This window comes from Rhinolophus sinicus, linkage group LG03 (assembly GCF_036562045.2).
Source record: "Rhinolophus sinicus isolate RSC01 linkage group LG03, ASM3656204v1, whole genome shotgun sequence".
Lineage (NCBI taxonomy): Eukaryota > Metazoa > Chordata > Mammalia > Chiroptera > Rhinolophidae > Rhinolophus > Rhinolophus sinicus.
In genome coordinates this window covers 122,295,600-122,307,704 of record NC_133753.1, presented here as the reverse complement: position 1 = coordinate 122,307,704, position 12,105 = coordinate 122,295,600, and the positions used below count along the sequence as shown (strand labels likewise).

The 12,105-nt window shown below is 38.4% G+C and overlaps 1 protein-coding gene across 5 annotated transcripts in view; it reads left to right on the top strand.

Annotated features, from left to right (window-relative positions):
• Positions 1 to 12,105, top strand: part of KCNN2 (potassium calcium-activated channel subfamily N member 2) — a 383,473-nt gene that overhangs the window by 329,865 nt on the left and 41,503 nt on the right. The window contains exon 1 of one of the 5 annotated variants that reach the window (XM_074328598.1): positions 2,805 to 2,924. The exons of the other annotated variants lie outside the window; for them this stretch is intronic. The gene's annotated coding sequence lies outside the window, so the exon portion shown is untranslated. Of the gene's footprint in view, positions 1 to 2,804; positions 2,925 to 12,105 lie in introns of those variants that run through there. 5 annotated transcript variants of the gene reach the window in all.

The following is a 12,105-nucleotide window of genomic DNA, read 5'->3' as shown; positions in this document are numbered from 1 at the left end:
AGTGAGGTAAGGACAATTAGAAGCCAAGGGACCAAAGCAGCAGAGTTTGGCTTGTATCTGGTGATAAGAATAAATAGGAGGAAAGGTGGGTTGGAAACAAATTGTAAATGGCCTTGGATATTATGCTAAGGAGATAGGACTTTTCCTTTAAGCAATGGGGAGCCATCCACAGTATGAGACAAAGTAATATTGTTAGATTGATGTTTTGGAAGGGTAACTCAGAGAACAATGTGAAGGATGATGCAGAGTGAAAAGCCTGAGACAAGGAGACTGGAAGGCTGGTAAAATGGCGGTTGCAATTGACTAAGCCGCCATCATCTCACTCCTGGAATAAGGTGGTGGAGATGGGGATTCTTTTACATATTTACTCACTAAAAATCTACTTTTTGAGCATATACCATGAAATAGTCATGGGACTAACTAGCATGAGGCATATAGCTTTGAAAAAGAGACAGTGTGCACCCCTTTGGCAAGTGAAGTGCAGAGTGCAGTGGGGCTCATTTCCAGTGCCATGCAACCATCCAGGAGGGGGTGCCGGACCCACTTTTAGAAGGAGGAGGGGTGAAAGTGCTAAGCTATGACTTTGAAGGTGGGGTGCAGAGGACTAGAAGTCAGGTTCACAGGGGAATTAAGGTAGAAGACAAGACAGCACATTCAGAGAGTCCTGAAGGGCTAAGAATGACATATACCCCATGAATTGAAAGTACTTCAGCTGAGGCTTAGAATGCAAGTTTGAGACAAGCAAGAATTAAGACTGGAAAGGCTAGCAGAGTCCAGGGCAAGAAGAGATGGCTCAGTTTGGAAACGTTTGAAGGTGAATGCCCCAGAATGTCATGGCTTCTTAATTTTAAGGATGAAGCAGGTTTGGGGCAGTTTGGTGTCTGGAGGTACCCCTAACAGAGGACAGGAATATGGAGGGAGGACAGCCGTGTGTTGCATGAGTGGCACTGATTGGAGACAGTACCACTGGTATGTCTGGGGGCTGTGCTGACATGAGCTTCCCAGAGCTCTGTGTGTACCCCAGGTGTTGTGGAGAACACTGTATTTCCTGTCTCTCCATCTAGTCAGGGGATCAGGACACAGACCTGTGGGAAACCCACTGCTCTTTTTATCTAACCCCAAAATCACCTGTGAAATAGTTTTCCTCCTTGCACCCCCACATTGCATCAAGCACAGTGATTTGCAGTGTATCTTCATTATCTACGTGTTATATTCTGTTCCATCATATCAAGGCCACCAGGTGCCCTTGCTGGTCATGCTCAGAAAACAAAGTTCAGATGGTTCCTGAGTTGTATATGATGGAGATCACAATTCTGAATGCAGTAGTGACATAGCATAGATAGATGATAGATAGATAAGTAGATAGATGATAGATAGATAGATAGATAGATAGATAGATAGATAGATAGATAGATAGATAGATGTTTGTGGGTTTGAAAGATATGCCCTGGACAATATATAAAATGTCATCTGCCAAGTGATAAATACTCCTTATATTAATAAGGTGTGTGTATAAACTGTCAAGTAAATCCTTAGTATATTAGAAACAAAAATGCCCTACAACATACCTTATTGTCATTTGCTGACTAAGAAAAAATGTGTGGCAATTATTACTGAGCTTCGCCTTTAATTTTGGAAGTCAGCACTTTTATAAAGTGTTCAGCTGCCTTTATTTACATCAGTGAGAGACTTTATGGAAATGTTATTTTTAAGTAAAACATACAAGTTAAGAAACAAACACGTTAATTAGATCAAATTAAAGCAAAAGAAAGACATTATGGGCTGTATTACTCTTCACTATCATTCAAAACTATTGCTATATAAGCTAAGTAGCTGTATAAATAAAATATTCATACCATAGAAACATCTGTTTTGACATAATTTTGACATATGAAGGTTGGACAATTAAGTTCATGAACTCATCCTAGAAAAAGTGCTACGTACCTCATTGCTGAATATCACTATGGTCACCTTTGAAGTATTCCCCTTGGGAAGCTATGCACCAATGTCAGCACCGAGTCAACCCTTCAAAGCAATTTTGGAACTCTTTTTCTGGAATGGCCATCAGAGCTGTCGTTGTATTACCCTTGAAGTCCTGAATGTCATCAAAGTGTCTTCCTTTCAATATTTCCTTTATCTTTGGGTAAAGAAAGAAGTCATTGGGGGGCAGATCAGGTGAGTAGGGAAGGTGTTCCAATACAGTTAGTATTTGTTTACTGGCTAAAACTCCCTCACAGACAGTGCTGTGTGAGCTGGTGCATTGTCGTGATATAAGAGCTATGAATTATTGGCAAAAAGTTCAGGTTGTCTAACCTTTTCACGCAGCCTTTTCAGCACTTCCAAATAGTAAACTTGGTTAACTGTTCATCCAGTTGGTACAAATTCATAATGAATAATCCCTCTGATACCAAAAAAGGTTAGCAACATCGTTGCAACAGGTTCGTGAACTTCATTGTCAGACCTCGTATATCAAAAGACACAGTAATAAAAGATCAGCTGTGCACCTATTCCCATGATTTTTTTTCTTGTTATCAAAATACATACCACTAAACAATACACAAAATTGTGATATAAATATATGACTTGTTTGCAGCCAGCTTCTGTTAGTTTTTCAATAGGGTGCCAAGTGAGCAGAGTTTGAATACTGATAATGATAGAAGCGCTCTGGTGTTCAGGTTGTTTGATTTGGAAAGCTGTCAACCCCCAAGTCACCTGCCCTCCTATAATCTGTTGGTGGATCGGTCCTTGCGCACCAGCTGTGCCCTACAATATGGGCAGGACTATGGAAAATGACTAAAGCAAGTCTGATAGAAAGAACAGGGGTGCTGTGCCTGCCTGTGGAGATTAAGGTATCCTTCACTCAGTGCGGATTTCAGAACTGTTGGGTAGGGGTCCTTGGCCTTCCCTGCTGGCCCTAGCACCTGGTAAGTCTGCCTGTGAACTCAGACATTGCATGTCTGAATGAATTAATATACACAAATTAATCAGAATTTGATTTATTTCTTAAAATACTTTTCTTTACCCAAGAAGCATAACAACAAATAAGCCACCAAATGACAGAGGATACAATATCATGCCACGTGGATATGTAGTTTAAAGTTCTTGAAGTCAGGAAATGTATTGTACCTCTTTATCCCATTTCACTTTAGTGGAAAGTACAGAGTGAACGTATGGCTGAATTAAAATAGCTGTGTCATTAAGGAATGATTATGTGAGTTCTGTGGCTCTCCTACCTCTGGTCCTTGTTATCCAACATGACAGCCCGTCACCCCATATGGCTATTTAATTTTAATTTTAAATTGGATAAAATGAAATAAAATTAAAAACTCAGTTCTGCATTTGCACAAGCCACATTTCAAGGGCTCAACAGACACCTGTGTCTAAGGGCTACTGAATTGGACAGCAGAGGTATTGAACATTTTCATACTTTTTGCTGAAAAGTTGTTTTGGCAGTGCTGTAATGTAGTTCATATTTCACATTCTAATCTGTATGTTTTCAGGTCAAATATTTCCTATAAGCTGCCTCAAAGCCTGTGTAGAACACACGCCAATAGTTTATGCCCTAGGGTCCCCCATGGTTACCGAGCTATGCACATACTAATTGTTAACCCGATTTGGAAGGTGGAGGAGAAAACCAGTGTTGATCCTGTTGGCTTTTACCTGCACAGCTAGCCCTTCCTTATCTAAGTTCACCACACAGAGGACCCTGTGCTTTTAGATCCAGGTGTTGTATTTGGCTAAGGGTTTGAATGCTTTAATCCTAATTTTGTCATTTTAATGGGAGATGTTTCTGGACTTGGAAGGTGCACATTTGGTTAGTACAGCTGAACAGGAATAGAATTTAAGAAGATCATATCATTACCATGTGGTTGTACTGAATAGATGACTGACAAGCCTTACACAACTAAGCTTAAACTCATGGGCTTGTTTGATTTTTGTAATTCTGATCCTTGATGGCTTTCGGTTACCTGCAAACAGCCAAAGTGCAGAGGTCATTTTCCATCCAGGCTTCCTTTTGCAGCATTCTTTTTTATTGATTCCTGGATTTTCTGTGTAGAAAAGTTAATCTCACTAAATTGGCAAGCTAATGTTGTGATTCTTTGGGGGAAGAAGACTTCTGTATCTGGCATCAGCAAATCATCTTACCAGTGTACGTTGCTGAGCTGAGTAGGTAGCCCACTTTACTAGGAATGCACAGTCTCCACCTTGCTTCTCCAGAAGACACACATTCAGCCGGGAAGTGTTCTGACTACCATTTTGCGTCCCTAAAATTCTAAAATATGGAAGATAATTAAAGAATTTTGAGTTGTTTTTCTGTTCTCATTTTTCTTTTTCTGGAGTAGTTGGAAACTTTAGCCAGAATTAGTGAAAGCTATGTGTTCTGTTTGTGCATGATGCTAGGCAATGAGGCTAGTTTGTAATCTTATTTAAGTTGTTCGGAGGCTGGTTAGAGTCAAAGTTCTGTGAGTTTTCATGGTGTAGGTAGTGATTTTTCTTCAGCATTTATTTACATATTTGTAGTAATTTCAGTGGTTTATTCAGTCACTTTCATTACTTTCAGCCTCTTTCTTTCTTGTTACCTCCGCTGTTCTCGTCCCTTCATCTCTTTCCTCTTTTCTGCTTGTATAATTGTTTTCCTACTTTTAACAAAACATATGGTTTCAATTGCAATTCAGTTTGATTGTGTCATAAGGTTGTTCTGAGGACTTTATGTGGTGGGGGATTGACAGGCCCTGTGGGGGGGAGGGGGGTTGGGTGTGAGGACTCTGTTCCCACATGTGTTCCTCTTTTATGAACCTAGACCTGTGCTTGAATATGGTGTGTGACTGTTTGACATTTCAGTGTATATTTTAGCTGCCCATGCTGAGTCAAGCAAGGTGCAATTAGTAGGCGATCTAAGGCAAATGTTTAGAATTGAAGTGGGAAAATATAACTGGTAAACCTTGCAAATGACCTCAGAAAAGCCACGGTTGTCCTCAGCCTTGCTGGAGTCACCTTCAGCTCAGTGTCTCTGAGAGTTCTCTCTGCTCTCTTGGTTCGGTGGCTCCCTGTTCTGACTCCCAGCTGCTTTCTCTCTAAAATGATGACATTTAGGGATGTTTTGCTTCCCTAGAAGCGTAACCTGGAACTGTGAAGTGCTGGGGCCTAAGGCTTCTTGTCATCCTACGTTCTCAGTAGGAATTTTCACTTGCTACATCTTGAAAATTAAAAATTTAGAATTCATTCATGATAATTGCCTTCTGTCGATGTGGCACCTTGGAGCTGGGGTGATTTAGATCGTGGGAACATATTCTTTTTCAGGTGACTGAAAGCACTACACAGGAGCCCTGTCAAAAAATTTTCACAAATTTTAGGTTGGTACAAAAGTAATTGCATTTTTTTCCAATTATTTTTAACCTGTTAAGCCGCAATTACGTTTGCATCAACTTAATACATGTTAGATACTAGACAGAGAAATGCATCTTCCTTCTCCCCAGCCCGCTGAGGATAAAAGTACTGGTATTGGTGGGAGGAAGGGCAGCTGAGGAGGCAGGAGAACACAATGGTATAGAAAGGCTGCAAGTTTCCTTTTTTCTTTTCTTTCTTTCTTTCTCTCTCTCTCTGTCTCTTTCTTTCTTTCTTTCCTTCCTTCTTTCCTTCTTTCCTTCCTTCTTTCCTTCTTTCCTTCCTTCCTTCCTTCTTTCCTCCCTCCCTCCCTCCCTTCCTTCTTTCTTTCCTTCTTTTTTTCTTTCTTTCTTTCTTTCCCTTCCTTCCTTCCTTTCTTTTTTCTATTTAGATTTCTAGTTGCTAAACATCTGTCTTTCTTCCTAGTAGCCTTACTCTGTGGACTGACATACCCTCAGCCCATGTGCCTTTGCTCTGCCAGATAGCTCCTGACTCACCACCTCCTCTCCCTCCTTCCTTTCTCCAGTCTGTTTTGCTCTTTGACATCTTAGTGGTACAGGGCTCTGTACAGTGACAACAGAATGTGGGGCAGGGTAGAGAGGAGCAAAACTCAAAGCTGCCTATGCTCGGAAAAGCCCTAATAGTTGCCATCTCATCTGTGTGCAACAAGGTGCATATACTTGCAAGAGTAATGGCTTCTTTGACCACTTTTACACCAATAGAGAAGGATTTGGAGAGTGGAGAACACAAAAGCAGTCTTTATCTACTGATGAAGTGCATTTAGATGGCATTTTGTTATCTCAGAATCTCGTGCTGGTTGAATTCCAACATGGTCTTTTTAGAAAAATCCACATGGATTTTTTTTTTTTTTAATTTTTATTTTTTAGGTGAGAAAGTCTGGTCTTTGTCTAGAGAATCTTGGCGGGGAGGTAGGGGGAGGTAAAATATGGAGAGATGCTGCCACCTCAGATTATGTTAATTTGGATCTAGAATGAAGTCAGCATTCAGACACATCCACACGTATGTGGAAGCATACTTCAGGAAATGTCCCTAAGATTCCTGGTATCACCTGATGGCTACTGGGTGTAGGAGTGGCCCAGGCTTGTTTGTATCTGCAGTGATTACTGTTTTCAGCAGAGCAACACCTGCTTCCAGGATGCCCAGGAGTGGGGTTATCACTTGAAAGTATTCCCAGCAATGCCCCCTCACAACCCAGGCTCTGGCACTGGCCAAGCTAAACTCAGCAGAGCAGCCGTGGAGATAAACTGGTGTGACACTGCCACCTAGTGACTGCCCGCCCCACTGCTCTTGTCAGCCTCACAGAAAGGAAGTGAATCTGGCTGCCGGCTTCCACCCATGTGGAAAATCATGGTGGGTGTACGTTTTAGAAGTTACCTACTAAAACCTTAGCCCACCAGATCGGTGCAAAAAGGCTTTCTCTGCAATCAGCAGAGACTGGCACGCATCAGACATGAACTATACTGTTTTGGAAAAATTGTCTTCTTGGTAAGGAAATCTGAGTCTGGCTGAGCATGGCTTCATCTTTGTCTCCTGGTCCTCCACCCTCCCCTTGGAGAAGCTCACAGTGTGTGCAAGATGCCGGCACACAGCGAGTGATAAAGGAATGCAAGTTGGCCCAGACACTTAAAATCACTATTGGCTGGGATGTTAGTAAAGGAACAAGGAGGGAAGAGAAACTTGGTCAGAAATGCTAGCCCTGCTTATAACATTGTTCTGAAAGTTCATACTTCTTTGATTGCCTGGGGAGTAGCAGGGGCTTGAGAATATAATTTGTCCCAAATTGTAAGATTTTCTAGTTTCACTGCTCTTCAGATTTTCTGGTGGCCATTATTGAGTCCCAGCTGTCCTGAAACTCTAGACCGGTGACTCACTTTGGAGACAGTAATGGCCTCAAGGGCCATTTAGGAAATTTGTGAAAGAGGTTTATTTGCTTGTCACTGGGTAGAGCCAGGGATACTCTTCATTCTGTCCTGCTTGGGACATTCCCACTCAACCAAGAACTGTTCTGCATCCCACTTGACCTTGGACTGACCTGATGGATATTCTGTGTACACAAATCCTGTATATAATGTTCTTAGTTTAGACCCAAATCCATTTTAAACACAAACAAAATAATCTGTACTCAGTTGTAATATACCCTTAATTTTTACATAATGCTCTAGTGTGTAAACAGGGAAGATTATCCTTTGTTTTATTTGGAATTTAACCCAAAGTGTTTCCCATCTCAGAAAAATCACATCAGCTATGAGAGTGCCACTGTGACATTTGAAATGCCAGACAGCACACTTTCATCAGACTGTTTGCATTCAATGGCTTTGACACATTGACAAACAACTGTTTCTTATGTCTTCCAGGTTAGGCTTGCCTGAGTATTTAGGTATTGAAATGAAATGACTTATTGTGAGTTACTTCTGTTTTACTTATCGGTATTACAGTTAGGATATTATATTGATTTTTGTCTTATAAATCATGTCTGTAGATATATTACCTGAATTTCACTTCCAGATATTAAAAGAGGACATTATGTCCACTAAGATTGAGAACCACTTCTTAAATGGAATATCTAGTCAGGGAAATCTCTCATGATGGATGCATATATCCATCTTCACTTTTAGGAACCAGACTTATTACCATGGCTCTCTGACCTTGAAGTTTCCTCCTAGGACTGGGCACATTTCACTAAACCCACTTAGCAAAGAGAACCTGGGTGCTGAGAAGTCTTTTCAAGTCTATTTAGAGAACGTTAATGGTATATATACTATTGTATTCCCATAGGTTTTTTTGTTTGTTTTGTTGGGGATTTTTTTGTTTTTTGAAAGGTAATTTTTTTTTTTTTCTTAATTAGAGTTGACATACAATCTTATATTAGTTTCAGGCATACCAAATAGTGATTAGACATTTATATAACTTATGAAGTGATCACCCCGATAAGTCTAGTACTCATTTGACACTACGCATAGTTATCACAATATTACTGACTATATTTTCTGTGCTGTACTTTACATCCCTGTGATCATTTTTATAACTGGCAATTTGTACATACTAATTCCTTCCCCTTTTTCACCCATCCCCCCTGCCATCTGGCAACCATCAATTTGTTCTCTGTATCTACGAGTGTGTTTCTGTTTAATTTTTTCGTGTTTTTTAGATTCCACGTATAAGTGAAATCATATGGTATTTGTCTTTTTCTGTATGACTTATTTCACTTAGCAAAATAACCTATAGGTCCATCCATGTTGCCGCAAATGGCAAGATTTCTTTCTTTTTATGGCCGAGTACTATTCCATCATATGTACGTACCACCTATACTTTATACATTCTTCTATCAATGGACTCTTAGGTTGCTTCCATATCTTGGCTATTGTAAATACTGCTGCAGTGAACATGGGGTGCATATATCTTTTCAAATTAATGTTTTGGATTTCTTTGGATAAATACCCAAAAGTGGAATTGCTAAGTCATAGGGTAGTTCTATTTTTAATTTGTAGGGAACCTCCATGCTATTCTCTATAGTGGCTGCACCAGTTTACAATCCCACCAACAGTTCACAAGAGTTCCCTTTTCTCTACATCCTCACGTTCATTTGTTTGTTGATTTATTGATGATAGCCTTTCTGACAAGTGTGAGGTGATACATCATTGTGGTTTTTGTTTGCATTTCACTGATGATTAGTGACATTGAGTATCTTTTCATATGTCTGTTGGCCATCTGTATGTCCTCTTTGGAGAAATGTCTATTCAGGTCCTCTGCCCATTTTTTAATTGGATTGTTTGTTTTTTTTGGTGTTAAGTTGTATGAATTCCTTATATATTTGGGGTATTAACCCTTTATTGGATGTATCATTGGTGAATATCTTCTCCCATTCACTAGGTTGTCTTTTCATTTTGTTGATGGTTTCCTTCACTGTGCAAAAACTGTTTAATTTGATGTAGTCTCATTTTTTTACTTTGTTTTGTTTATTTGTTTCCCTTGCCTGTGGAGACATCCCCAAATTAATATTACTAACAGCGATGTCAAAGAATTTACTGCCTATGTTTCCTTGTAGGACTTTTATGGTTTCAGGTCTTACATTTAAGTCTTTAACCCATTTTAAGTTTATTCTTGTATAAGGTGTAAGAAAGTGATCCAGTTTCATTGTTTTCTATGTGTCTGTCCAGTTTTCCCAACACATTTATTGAAGATACTGTCTTCACCCCATTGTATATTCTTGCCTCCTTTGTCATAGATTAATTTACCACATGGGCATAGGTTTATTTGTGGACTCTCTAGTCTGTTCTGTTGATCTATGTGTCTGTCTATATGCCAGCACCATGCTGTTTTGCTTACTATAGCTTTGTAGTATAGTTTGATATCAGGTAACATCATACCTCCAACTTTGTTCTTCTTTCTTATGATTGTTTTGGCTATCTGGGGTCGTCTATGATTCCATATAAATTTTAGGAGTATTCTAGTTCTGTGAAAAATGCCATTGGTAGGGATTACTTTGAATCTATAGTTTCTTATAGTAGTGTGGACATTTTGACGAAGTTAATTCTTCCTATTCATGAGTACAGTATATCCTTCCATTTATTTGTATCTTCTTCAATTTCATTTCTATGTTCTTCAGCTTTGCATCCCTGGAATAAATCCCTCTTGGTCATTGTTTCTGATGTTTTTAATATATTGCTGAATTTGGTTTGCTAATATTTTGTTTGAGGGGTTTTACATCAATGTGCTTGATGGTAATTGGCATGATGATAATTTTCTATTTTTATAGTGTCTTTGTCTGGTTTTGGTATCAGGATAATGCTAGGCTCCTAAATTGAGTTTGGGAGCCTTCTTTCCCTTCAGTTTTTTGGAAGAGTTTGAAAACTATAGGTATTAATTCTATGGATGTTAGGCAAAATTCACCTGTGAAGCCATCTGATCCAGGACATTGTTGGGAGTTTTTTAATTACTGATTCAATTTTGTTAGCAGTTATTCATCTATTCAGATTTTCTGTTTTTTCCTAATTCAGCTTTGGAAGATTATATGTTTCTGGGAATTTATCTATTTCTTCCAGGTTGTCCAATTTGTTGGCATATAATTGTTCGTAGTATTTCCTTATAATCCTTTGTATTTCTGTGATGTCAATTGTCACTTCTCCTCTTTCATTTCTGATTTACTTGGGCCCACTCTCTTTTTTCTTGTTGAGTCTGGTTAAAGGTTTATCTTTTTCTTTTTTCTTTTCCTCCCTTGGTCTCATTGTTAACCCATTCTTTGTTTAGTAGCATGTTATTTAACTTCCGCATGTTTGTGTTTTTTCCAGTTTTATTCTTGTAATTGATTTCTAGTTTCATAACACTCTGATATGATTTTAATCTTCTTAAATTTATTGAGACTTATTTTATGGCCTAATATGTGGCCTATCCTGCAAAATATTCCATGTGCACTTGAGAAAATGTATATTCTGCTGCATTGGGGTGAAATATCCTAAAAATATCAATTAAGACTGTCTGCTCTAATGTGTCATTTAAAACGACTGTTTTTTTGTTGACTTTCTGTCTGGAAGATCTATCTACTGATGTCAATAGGGTGTTAAAGTCCCCTACTATGACTATTCCTGTCAGTCTCTCCCTTTATATCCATCTATATTTACTTTATATATTTAGATGTTCCTACATTGGGTCTTAGATGTTTACGAGAGTTACATATTCTTATTGGATTCTTCCCTTTATCATTATGAAATGCCCTTCTTTGTCTCTTATCCCTGCCCTTGTTTTAAAGTCTATTTTGTCTGAAATAAGGATTACTACTCCAGATTTTTGTTTCCATTTCAATGAAATATTTTTTCCATCCCTTTACTTTCAGTCTGTGTGTGTCTTTCAATCTAAAGTGGGTCTCTTGTAGGCAGCATATGTACATACCTTTTTTTTTAATCCATTCAGTCACCCTGTGTCTTTTGATAGAACATTTAGTCCATTTACATTTATAGTAATTTTTGATAGGTATATAGTTATTGCCCTTTTATTTTCTGATTTTTTGTTGTTGTTGTTCATCTCTGTTTCTTTCTTATTGTCTTGCTTTCCTTTCTAGTATGTGGATGACTTTCTACAGTGTTGTATTTTGGATTCCTTTCTCTTTATTTCTTGTCTATCTCTTGCAGATTTTGGGTTTGTGGTTATGATGCAATTCCTATATACCAAGCTATTTTTACGGCAGTCTATTTTAAGTTGATGGTTGCTTAGGTTCAAACACACTCTAAAATTAAAACAAATTTTTACTCAGCCCTTCCACATTTCTATTTTTGTCATTATTTCTCACTTCTTTTGTGTGTGTGTGTGTGTTTGTGTGTATCCCTTAATTTATTGTTGTAATTACACATGATCATCCTACTTTTCCTTTTAACCTTTGTTCTAGCTTTATAGTTGGTTGAGCCACTGCTTTTATTATGTGTTTAACTTTGTCAGTAAGATTTTTTTTCCTATCCTATATCTTCTTTCTTTCTTTATTATTATTTGTTTTATCTTATCTTTTCTTCTTAATGAAGACCGTTTAACATTTCTTGTAATACTTGTTTAGAGGTGATGAACTCCTTTAATTTTTTTCTTGTTTGGTAAATTCTTTATCTCCTTTAATTCCAACTGATACCCTTGCTTGGTAGAATAACATTGGTTGTAGGTCCCTGCTTTTCACCGCTTTGAATATTTTGTGCCAATCCCTTCTGGTGTACAAAATTT